We start from the raw sequence: 13,849 nt of genomic DNA on the forward strand, positions 1-13,849 counted from the left end.
CGCCCACACCATTCTGTTGTTGGGGTACGCCCACACCATTCTGTTGTTGGGGTACGCTCACACCATTCTGTTGTTGGGGTACGCCCACACCATTCTGTTGTTGGGGTACGCTCACACCATTCTGTTGTTGGGGTACGCCCACACCATTCTGTTGTTGGGGTACGCCCACACCATTCTGTTGTTGGGGTACGCCCACACCATTCTGTTGTTGGGGTACGCCCACACAATTCTGTTGTTGGGGTACGCCCACACCATTCTGTTGTTGGGGTACGCCCACACCATTCTGTTGTTGGGGTACGCCCACACCATTCTGTTGTTGGGGTACGCCCACACCATTCTGTTGTTGGGGTACGCCCACACCATTCTGTTGTTGGGGTACGCCCACACCATTCTGTTGTTGGGGTACGCCCACACCATTCTGTTGTTGGGGTACGCCCACACCATTCTGTTGTTGGGGTACGCCCACACCATTCTGTTGTTGGGGTACGCCCACACCATTCTGTTGTTGGGGTACGCTCACACCATTCTGTTGTTGGGGTACGCCCACACCATTCTGTTGTTGGGGTACGCTCACACCATTCTGTTGTTGGGGTACGCCCACACCATTCTGTTGTTGGGGTACGCCCACACCATTCCAAAACAGAAAAGCTGCTTAACATACTTAATTAATTACCGATTAAGTATGTTAAAAAGTATTTAACTCATATTGTAATTAATTATAGGTAATATTTCATATAATTATGAAAACACTGGACAGTTACTTTAAAGCAACCAAAACGATCACCGGTTACGATTTGTAATATAGGGCACACTGTATCAAAACATTTTGTAATAGAAAACAAAACCCAAGTTGAGTAAGTCTGTCCATGTTTCAGTCAGTTTGGTGCCTAATGAATACCCACCCAGTTCAGTCAACAGCTGCAGGCTGGAATTAGAAATCAATTATTGAGCTTGGACAACCTCATTAAGACTGTGAATGGGATTGAACCATTTACTGTTTCTGCCTACTCATCTCACCACTCCTGGCTTAAAGTTTATAATTACTGTCCATTTTTTTTCTGTTCATGTTTGATGGGAGGTTGTATTTTGGTAGAAATTAAGATAGTTGAAAAGAACAGAAGGGCCCACACACTGAATATGCTCCCAATAACCACCTGATAACGTCTCCATCTACAAGTATCTTCGTCAGCTTGGATCCAAGCACCTACGTTTTTTAAGAATGTGCGTATGACCACAAACACTTCTAGAAATGAAGGTGGTCTCACTACTGGGGTCACCCAAGGCCTGGTACTAGGTCTTGTTTTGTTTCCCCACAGACCAAGTCACTTGTTATTTACAGTAGACCAGGCATGGGATTTAAGTGTTCTGTTTCTGCTCCTTGTCTCATTTAAACACTCCTAGCTTGATGTTACCTTTGGAAGTGTTTTAATAGAACCTCCGGCATTGATTTAACTACCCAACCAGATGTGTTTATGTGTATGGTATAATTAGTCGTAAAATAGGTTCCGTGATTTTGTTGAGTGACTCAACACGGTGCTTGTTTGCGCTGAGTTTAGGCACTACCTAATTGATTCAAGTCATCATCAGTCTAAATTAGGCATTAATAATCAAAGGAGTGTAAGATAGGTAAATTAGGCATTAATAATCAAAGGACAACTGGAAATGAATAAACTGGCAGCAAATGAAGCAGTACTCATCAGCAAGCAGAGGGGTGAGAAAGGGAAAGAGAGGATAGGGAGGGAGGGGTGAAGGAGTGAAAGAGAGAGAGAGCTAGAGAGACAGAGAGGGAAAGAGAGAAGAAGAGAGAGTGGTGGGACAATGAGGGACGGGAAGGAAGATGGGATAGAAATATATAATGAGAGAGAAACAGAGAGAGAAACAGGCTAGGACTAAATTACCTATACAGTACATGATCTCACCTGTGTGTCCCAGGCCTCCTTAGGGACCTGCTTATTAGAGTATTACAAATTAATGGGGGCCGGTTTAGGAGAGATGTGTGAAGAGATGTCGGCATATATTTCTGTATATTTTTCTGCCCCCCTCCCCCTACATAGTGACTGATCAGGTTGAATTTGATAGCAGGCCTGTCGTTCCCCCCATGCTCCCTCCTCCGTCCCTCCCTTCCTCCCTCCCTCCCTCCTCTCCTCTCCACATTGTGTTTGTCTATCTGATCCTGTGGTCTTTTGTTGTTGTATGAAAGGCCTGATGCCACCCTCATTATTTTCTCCTTTATCTCTCTCCCCAGCGCTCTGATTAGAACAGACGCCCCTGACAGACGCCCTCACACACCCCCTATCTATTACACCCTCTGTGTGTGTGTGCGCACGTGTGTGTGTGTGTGTGTGTGTGTGTGTGTGTGTGTGTGTGTGTGTGTGTGTGTGTGTGTGTGTGTGTGCGTGGGGGATCAGGCTTTTGTGTGCACAGTAATGTATGTACAGTAAATTCTTTGACAGTATATCTAGTATAACATACTACATAGAGACAGTGTATCTAGTATAACATACTACAGAGAGACAGTATATCTAGTACTGAAAAACATACTACAGAGAGACAGTATATCTAGTATAACATACTACAGAGAGACAGTATATCTAGTATAACATACTATAGAGAGACAGTATATCTGGTATAACATACTACATAGAGCCAGTATATCTAGTATAACATAGTACAGAGAGACAGTATATCTAGTATAAAAATACTACAGAGAGACAGTATATCTGGTATAACATACTACATAGAGACAGTATATCTAGTATAACATACTATAGAGAGACAGTATATCTAGTATAACATACTACAGAGAGACAGTATATCTAGTATAACATACTATAGAGAGACAGTATATCTAGTATAACATACTACAGAGAGACAGTATATCTAGTATAACATACTACAGAGAGACAGTATATCTAGTATAACATACTACAGAGAGACAGTATATCTGGTATAACATACTACAGAGAGACAGTATATCTAGTATAACATACTACAGAGAGACACATACTACAGAGAGACAGTATATCTAGTATAACATACTACATAGAGACAGTATATCTAGTATAACATACTACAGAGAGACGGTATATCTAGTGTAACATACTACAGAGAGACGGTATATCTAGTATAACATACTACAGAGACGGTATATCTAGTATAACATACAACATAGAGACAGTATATCTAGTATAACATACTACATAGAGACAGTATATCTAGTATAACATACTACATAGAGACACATACTACAGAGAGACAGTATATCTAGTATAACATACTACAGAGAGACACATACTACAGAGAGACAGTATATCTAGTATAACATACTACAGAGACGGTATATCTAGTATAACATACAACATAGAGACAGTATATCTGGTATAACATACTACAGAGAGACAGTATATCTAATATAACATACTACATAGAGACACATACTACAGAGAGACAGTATATCTAGTATAACATACTACATAGAGACAGTATATCTGGTATAACATACTACATAGAGACAGTATATCTGGTATAACATACTACAGAGAGACAGTATATCTGGTATAACATACAACATAGAGACAGTATATCCAGTATAACATACTACAGAGAGACGGTATATCTAGTATAACATACTACAGAGACGGTATATCTAGTATAACATACTACATAGAGACAGTATATCTGGCATAACATACTACAGAGAGACAGTATATCTAGTATAACATACTACAGAGAGACACATACTACAGAGAGACAGTATATCTAGTATAACATACTACAGAGAGACAGTATATCTGGTATAACATACTACAGAGAGACGGTATATCTAGTATAACATACTACAGAGACGGTATATCTAGTATAACATACAACATAGAGACAGTATATCTGGTATAACATACTACAGAGAGACAGTATATCTGGTATAACATACTACATAGAGACACATACTACAGAGAGACAGTATATCTAGTATAACATACTACAGAGAGACAGTATATCTAGTATAACATACTACAGAGAGACAGTATATCTAGTATAACATACTACAGAGAGACGGTATATCTAGTATAACATACTACATAGAGACAGTATATCTGGCATAACATACTACAGAGAGACAGTATATCTAGTATAACATACTACAGAGAGACACATACTACAGAGAGACAGTATATCTAGTATAACATACTACATAGAGACAGTATATCTAGTATAACATACTACAGAGAGACGGTATATCTAGTGTAACATACTACAGAGAGACGGTATATCTAGTATAACATACTACAGAGACGGTATATCTAGTATAACATACAACATAGAGACAGTATATCTAGTATAACATACTACAGAGAGACAGTATATCTAGTATAACATACTATAGAGAGACAGTATATCTGGTATAACATACTACAGAGAGACGGTATATCTAGTACTGAAAAACATACTACAGAGAGACAGTATATCTGGTATAACATACGACATAGAGACAGTATATCTAGTATAAAAATACTACAGAGAGACAGTATATCTGGTATAACATACTACATAGAGCCAGTATATCTAGTATAACATAGTACAGAGAGACAGTATATCTAGTATAACATACTACAGAGAGACGGTATATCTAGTATAACATACTACATAGAGACAGTATATCTAGTATAACATACTATAGAGAGACAGTATATCTAGTATAACATACTACAGAGAGACAGTATATCTAGTATAACATACTACAGAGAGACAGTATATCTAGTATAACATACTACAGAGAGACAGTATATCTAGTATAACATACTACAGAGAGACGGTATATCTAGTATAACATACTACATAGAGACAGTATATCTGGCATAACATACTACAGAGAGACAGTATATCTAGTATAACATACTACAGAGAGACACATACTACAGAGAGACAGTATATCTAGTATAACATACTACATAGAGACAGTATATCTAGTATAACATACTACAGAGAGACGGTATATCTAGTGTAACATACTACAGAGAGACGGTATATCTAGTATAACATACTACAGAGACGGTATATCTAGTATAACATACAACATAGAGACAGTATATCTAGTATAACATACTACATAGAGACAGTATATCTAGTATAACATACTACATAGAGACACATACTACAGAGAGACAGTATATCTAGTATAACATACTACAGAGAGACACATACTACAGAGAGACAGTATATCTAGTATAACATACTACAGAGACGGTATATCTAGTATAACATACAACATAGAGACAGTATATCTGGTATAACATACTACAGAGAGACAGTATATCTAATATAACATACTACATAGAGACACATACTACAGAGAGACAGTATATCTAGTATAACATACTACATAGAGACAGTATATCTGGTATAACATACTACATAGAGACAGTATATCTGGTATAACATACTACAGAGAGACAGTATATCTGGTATAACATACAACATAGAGACAGTATATCCAGTATAACATACTACAGAGAGACGGTATATCTAGTATAACATACTACAGAGACGGTATATCTAGTATAACATACTACATAGAGACAGTATATCTGGCATAACATACTACAGAGAGACAGTATATCTAGTATAACATACTACAGAGAGACACATACTACAGAGACAGTATATCTAGTATAACATACTACAGAGAGACAGTATATCTGGTATAACATACTACAGAGAGACGGTATATCTAGTATAACATACTACAGAGACGGTATATCTAGTATAACATACAACATAGAGACAGTATATCTGGTATAACATACTACAGAGAGACAGTATATCTGGTATAACATACTACATAGAGACACATACTACAGAGAGACAGTATATCTAGTATAACATACTACAGAGAGACAGTATATCTAGTATAACATACTACAGAGAGACAGTATATCTAGTATAACATACTACAGAGAGACGGTATATCTAGTATAACATACTACATAGAGAGACAGTATATCTGGCATAACATACTACAGAGAGACAGTATATCTAGTATAACATACTACAGAGAGACACATACTACAGAGAGACAGTATATCTAGTATAACATACTACATAGAGACAGTATATCTAGTATAACATACTACAGAGAGACGGTATATCTAGTGTAACATACTACAGAGAGACGGTATATCTAGTATAACATACTACAGAGACGGTATATCTAGTATAACATACAACATAGAGACAGTATATCTAGTATAACATACTACATAGAGACAGTATATCTAGTATAACATACTACATAGAGACACATACTACAGAGAGACAGTATATCTAGTATAACATACTACAGAGAGACACATACTACAGAGAGACAGTATATCTAGTATAACATACTACAGAGACGGTATATCTAGTATAACATACAACATAGAGACAGTATATCTGGTATAACATACTACAGAGAGACAGTATATCTAATATAACATACTACATAGAGACACATACTACAGAGAGACAGTATATCTAGTATAACATACTACATAGAGACAGTATATCTGGTATAACATACTACATAGAGACAGTATATCTGGTATAACATACTACAGAGAGACAGTATATCTGGTATAACATACAACATAGAGACAGTATATCCAGTATAACATACTACAGAGAGACGGTATATCTAGTATAACATACTACAGAGACGGTATATCTAGTATAACATACTACATAGAGACAGTATATCTGGCATAACATACTACAGAGAGACAGTATATCTAGTATAACATACTACAGAGAGACAGTATATCTAGTATAACATACTACATAGAGACAGTATATCTGGTATAACATACTACATAGAGACAGTATATCTGGTATAACATACTACAGAGAGACAGTATATCTGGTATAACATACAACATAGAGACAGTATATCCAGTATAACATACTACAGAGAGACGGTATATCTAGTATAACATACTACAGAGACGGTATATCTAGTATAACATACAACATAGAGACAGTATATCTGGTATAACATACTACAGAGAGACAGTATATCTGGTATAACATACTACATAGAGACACATACTACAGAGAGACAGTATATCTAGTATAACATACTACAGAGAGACAGTATATCTAGTATAACATACTACAGAGAGACAGTATATCTAGTATAACATACTACAGAGAGACAGTATATCTAGTATAACATACTACAGAGAGACAGTATATCTAGTATAACATACTACATAGAGACGGTATATCTAGTATAACATACTACATAGAGACAGTATATCTGGCATAACATACTACAGAGAGACAGTATATCTAGTATAACATACTACAGAGAGACACATACTACAGAGAGACAGTATATCTAGTATAACATACTACATAGAGACAGTATATCTAGTATAACATACTACAGAGAGACGGTATATCTAGTGTAACATACTACAGAGAGACGGTATATCTAGTATAACATACTACAGAGACGGTATATCTAGTATAACATACAACATAGAGACAGTATATCTAGTATAACATACTACATAGAGACAGTATATCTAGTATAACATACTACATAGAGACACATACTACAGAGAGACAGTATATCTAGTATAACATACTACAGAGAGACACATACTACAGAGAGACAGTATATCTAGTATAACATACTACAGAGACGGTATATCTAGTATAACATACAACATAGAGACAGTATATCTGGTATAACATACTACAGAGAGACAGTATATCTAATATAACATACTACATAGAGACACATACTACAGAGAGACAGTATATCTAGTATAACATACTACATAGAGACAGTATATCTGGTATAACATACTACATAGAGACAGTATATCTGGTATAACATACTACAGAGAGACAGTATATCTGGTATAACATACAACATAGAGACAGTATATCCAGTATAACATACTACAGAGAGACGGTATATCTAGTATAACATACTACAGAGACGGTATATCTAGTATAACATACTACATAGAGACAGTATATCTGGCATAACATACTACAGAGAGACAGTATATCTAGTATAACATACTACAGAGAGACACATACTACAGAGAGACAGTATATCTAGTATAACATACTACAGAGAGACAGTATATCTGGTATAACATACTACAGAGAGACGGTATATCTAGTATAACATACTACAGAGACGGTATATCTAGTATAACATACAACATAGAGACAGTATATCTGGTATAACATACTACAGAGAGACAGTATATCTGGTATAACATACTACATAGAGACACATACTACAGAGAGACAGTATATCTAGTATAACATACTACAGAGAGACACATACTACAGAGAGACAGTATATCTGGTATAACATACTACATAGAGACAGTATATCTGGTATAACATACTACAGAGAGACGGTATATCTAGTGTAACATACTACAGAGAGACGGTATATCTAGTATAACATACTACAGAGACGGTATATCTAGTATAACATACAACATAGAGACAGTATATCTAGTGTAACATACTACATAGAGACAGTATATCTAGTATAACATACTACATAGAGACACATACTACAGAGAGACAGTATATCTAGTATAACATACTACAGAGAGACACATACTACAGAGAGACAGTATATCTAGTATAACATACTACAGAGACGGTATATCTAGTATAACATACAACATAGAGACAGTATATCTGGTATAACATACTACAGAGAGACAGTATATCTAATATAACATACTACATAGAGACACATACTACAGAGAGACAGTATATCTAGTATAACATACTACATAGAGACAGTATATCTGGTATAACATACTACATAGAGACAGTATATCTGGTATAACATACTACAGAGAGACAGTATATCTGGTATAACATACAACATAGAGACAGTATATCCAGTATAACATACTACAGAGAGACGGTATATCTAGTATAACATACTACAGAGACGGTATATCTAGTATAACATACTACAGAGAGACAGTATATCTAATATAACATACTACATAGAGACACATACTACAGAGAGACAGTATATCTAGTATAACATACTACATAGAGACAGTATATCTGGTATAACATACTACATAGAGACAGTATATCTGGTATAACATACTACAGAGAGACAGTATATCTGGTATAACATACTACATAGAGACACATACTACAGAGAGACAGTATATCTAGTATAACATACTACAGAGAGACACATACTACAGAGAGACAGTATATCTGGTATAACATACTACATAGAGACAGTATATCTGGTATAACATACTACAGAGAGACAGTATATCTGGTATAACATACAACATAGAGACAGTATATCTAGTATAACATACTACAGAGAGACAGTATATCTAGTATAACATACTACAGAGAGACAGTATATCTAGTGTAACATACTACAGAGAGACAGTATATCTGGTATAACATACAACAGAGAGACGGTATATCTAGTGTAACATACTACAGAGAGACGGTATATCTAGTATAACATACTACAGAGAGACAGTATATCTAGTGTAACATACTACAGAGAGACAGTATATCTGGTATAACATACTACAGAGAGACGGTATATCTAGTGTAACATACTACAGAGAGACGGTATATCTAGTATAACATACTACATAGAGACAGTATATCTGGTGTAACATACTACAAAGAGACAGTATATCTGGTGTAACATACAACAGAGAGACAGTATATCTGGTGTAACATACTACAGAGAGACAGTATATCTGGTGTAACATACTACAGAGAGACGGTATATCTAGTATAACATACTACATAGAGACAGTATATCTGGCATAACATACTACAGAGAGACAGTATATCTAGTATAACATACTACAGAGAGACACATACTACAGAGAGACAGTATATCTAGTATAACATACTACATAGAGACAGTATATCTGGCATAACATACTACAGAGAGACGGTATATCTAGTATAACATACTACAGAGAGACGGTATATCTAGTATAACATACTACAGAGACGGTATATCTAGTATAACATACAACATAGAGACAGTATAGCTGGTATAACATACTACAGAGAGACAGTATATCTAGTATAACATACTACATAGAGACACATACTACAGAGAGACAGTATATCTAGTATAACATACTACAGAGAGACACATACTACAGAGAGACAGTATATCTAGTATAACATACTACAGAGACGGTATATCTAGTATAACATACAACATAGAGACAGTATATCTGGTATAACATACTACAGAGAGACAGTATATCTAATATAACATACTACATAGCGACACATACTACAGAGAGACAGTATATCTAGTATAACATACTACAGAGAGACACATACTACAGAGAGACAGTATATCTAGTATAACATACTACATAGAGACAGTATATCTGGTATAACATACTACAGAGACGGTATATCTAGTACAACATACTACAGAGACGGTATATCTAGTATAACATACTACATAGAGACAGTATATCTGGCATAAAATACTACAGAGAGACAGTATATCTAGTATAACATACTACAGAGAGACACATACTACAGAGAGACAGTATATCTAGTATAACATACTACATAGAGACAGTATATCTGGTATAACATACTACAGAGAGACGGTATATCTAGTATAACATACTACAGAGACGGTATATCTAGTATAACATACAACATAGAGACAGTATATCTGGTATAACATACTACAGAGAGACAGTATATCTAGTATAACATACTACAGAGAGACACATACTACAGAGAGACAGTATATCTAGTATAACATACAACATAGAGACAGTATATTTGGTATAACATACTACATAGAGACAGTATATCTGGTATAACATACTACAGAGAGACAGTATATCTGGTATAACATACTACAGAGACGGTATATCTAGTATAACATACAACATAGAGACAGTATATCTGGTATAACATACTACAGAGAGACAGTATATCTGGTATAACATACAACATAGAGACAGTATATCTAGTATAACATACTACAGAGAGACAGTATATCTAGTATAACATACTACAGAGAGACGGTATATCTAGTGTAACATACTACAGAGAGACGGTATATCTAGTATAACATACTACAGAGAGACGGTATATCTGGTATAACATACTACAGAGAGACGGTATATCTAGTGTAACATACTACAGAGAGACGGTATATCTAGTGTAACATACTACAGAGAGACGGTATATCTAGTGTAACATACTACAGAGAGACAGTATATCTAGTATAACATACTACAGAGAGACAGTATATCTAGTATAACATACTAAAGAGAGACGGTATATCTAGTGTAACATACTACAGAGACGGTATATCTAGTATAACATACTACATAGAGACAGTATATCTGGTATAACATACAACATAGAGACAGTATATCTAGTATAACATACTACAGAGAGACAGTATATCTAGTATAACATACTACAGAGAGACGGTATATCTAGTGTAACATACTACAGAGAGACGGTATATCTAGTATAACATACTACAGAGAGACGGTATATCTGGTATAACATACTACAGAGAGACGGTATATCTAGTGTAACATACTACAGAGAGACGGTATATCTAGTGTAACATACTACAGAGAGACGGTATATCTAGTGTAACATACTACATAGAGACAGTATATCTGGTCTAACATACTACAGAGAGACCGTATATCTAGTATAACATACTACAGAGACGGTATATCTAGTATAACATACAACATAGAGACAGTATATCTGGTATAACATACTACAGAGACGGTATATCTAGTATAACATACAACATAGAGACAGTATATCCAGTATAACATACTACAGAGAGACGGTATATCTAGTATAACATACTACAGAGACGGTATATCTAGTATAACATACTACATAGAGACAGTATATCTGGCATAACATACTACAGAGAGACAGTATATCTAGTATAACATACTACAGAGAGACACATACTACAGAGAGACAGTATATCTAGTATAACATACTACATAGAGACAGTATATCTGGTATAACATACTACAGAGAGACCGTATATCTAGTATAACATACTACAGAGACGGTATATCTAGTATAACATACAACATAGAGACAGTATATCTGGTATAACATACTACAGAGAGACCGTATATCTAGTATAACATACTACAGAGACGGTATATCTAGTATAACATACAACATAGAGACAGTATATCTGGTATAACATACTACAGAGAGACAGTATATCTAGTATAACATACTACAGAGAGACACATACTACAGAGAGACAGTATATCTAGTATAACATACAACATAGAGACAGTATATCTGGTATAACATACTACATAGAGACAGTATATCTGGTATAACATACAACATAGAGACAGTATAGCTGGTATAACATACTACAGAGAGACAGTATATCTAGTATAACATACTACATAGAGACACATACTACAGAGAGACAGTATATCTAGTATAACATACTACAGAGAGACAGTATATCTAGTATAACATACTACATAGAGACAGTATATCTGGTATAACATACTACATAGAGACAGTATATCTGGTATAACATACTACAGAGAGACAGTATATCTGGTATAACATACTACATAGAGACACATACTACAGAGAGACAGTATATCTAGTATAACATACTACAGAGAGACACATACTACAGAGAGACAGTATATCTGGTATAACATACTACATAGAGACAGTATATCTGGTATAACATACTACAGAGAGACAGTATATCTGGTATAACATACAACATAGAGACAGTATATCTAGTATAACATACTACAGAGAGACAGTATATCTAGTATAACATACTACAGAGAGACAGTATATCTAGTGTAACATACTACAGAGAGACAGTATATCTGGTATAACATACAACAGAGAGACGGTATATCTAGTGTAACATACTACAGAGAGACGGTATATCTAGTATAACATACTACAGAGAGACAGTATATCTAGTGTAACATACTACAGAGAGACAGTATATCTGGTATAACATACTACAGAGAGACGGTATATCTAGTGTAACATACTACAGAGAGACGGTATATCTAGTATAACATACTACATAGAGACAGTATATCTGGTGTAACATACTACAAAGAGACAGTATATCTGGTGTAACATACAACAGAGAGACAGTATATCTGGTGTAACATACTACAGAGAGACAGTATATCTGGTGTAACATACTACAGAGAGACGGTATATCTAGTATAACATACTACATAGAGACAGTATATCTGGCATAACATACTACAGAGAGACAGTATATCTAGTATAACATACTACAGAGAGACACATACTACAGAGAGACAGTATATCTAGTATAACATACTACATAGAGACAGTATATCTGGCATAACATACTACAGAGAGACGGTATATCTAGTATAACATACTACAGAGAGACGGTATATCTAGTATAACATACTACAGAGACGGTATATCTAGTATAACATACAACATAGAGACAGTATAGCTGGTATAACATACTACAGAGAGACAGTATATCTAGTATAACATACTACATAGAGACACATACTACAGAGAGACAGTATATCTAGTATAACATACTACAGAGAGACACATACTACAGAGAGACAGTATATCTAGTATAACATACTACAGAGACGGTATATCTAGTATAACATACAACATAGAGACAGTATATCTGGTATAACATACTACAGAGAGACAGTATATCTAATATAACATACTACATAGCGACACATACTACAGAGAGACAGTATATCTAGTATAACATACTACAGAGAGA

This window comes from Oncorhynchus nerka, linkage group LG1 (assembly GCF_034236695.1).
Source record: "Oncorhynchus nerka isolate Pitt River linkage group LG1, Oner_Uvic_2.0, whole genome shotgun sequence".
In the NCBI taxonomy this organism is placed as follows: Eukaryota; Metazoa; Chordata; class Actinopteri; order Salmoniformes; family Salmonidae; genus Oncorhynchus; species Oncorhynchus nerka.